Raw genomic sequence first — 738 nt, 5'->3', positions numbered from 1 at the left:
CGTTTCTTGTAGAAATGAGTAGCATTCAAATATTTCCAATGAGCATTGGGTGGAAAAGCAATGCTTTTTGGTGTAGACCTGAACGGTTTTTTTTAATTGCAGTATCGGCACTAAGAAATAATGGATTAAACTGATGTGCGAATCTCACCTTACTGAATATTTCCAAGCTTTCTAACATGTTTCTAGTTCAATCTTCAGTATAAAAAGGGTAATTTTGGCTCAGCACATCTGTAACTGTAAACATTTCAATACATCACCAAAGTTATTAATCTGACAATTCAGAACAAATATAAAAAAATACCTCTGTAAATGTCATTGACTATATCTTTTGATTATAGTTAAGTTCATTCTCTACTTACTTTATTCGTATTTCTGACACCAGTGATTAATATTGATTAGATTAAATGTCATATGAGTGAGACATTAGTTTTCTCTCAATGATCTGTGCAGCACAGGAATAGGTCATTTGGCCCATAACGTTGTGCTGAACATAATGCAAAAGACACTCACCGCTTCGGCCTACCCTTGGTCCATATCCTTCCAAATTATCTAAATGAACAGTAAAGAGCCTTAACGCATCTGCCTCTCCCACCATCGCTGGAAGTTCATTCCAGACACCTACCCCCACTCCCGTGTAAAAAAACAAATTGCCCCTTGAACTGTCTCCCCTAACCTTAAACGCAAGTCACATAGTTTTGACGTTTCAACTCTGGGAAAAACATTCAGAGTGTCAAACCT

Source organism: Chiloscyllium punctatum, unplaced genomic scaffold (assembly GCF_047496795.1).
Source record: "Chiloscyllium punctatum isolate Juve2018m unplaced genomic scaffold, sChiPun1.3 scaffold_225, whole genome shotgun sequence".
NCBI classification, from domain to species: Eukaryota; Metazoa; Chordata; class Chondrichthyes; order Orectolobiformes; family Hemiscylliidae; genus Chiloscyllium; species Chiloscyllium punctatum.
This window is presented reverse-complemented; position numbering follows the sequence as displayed.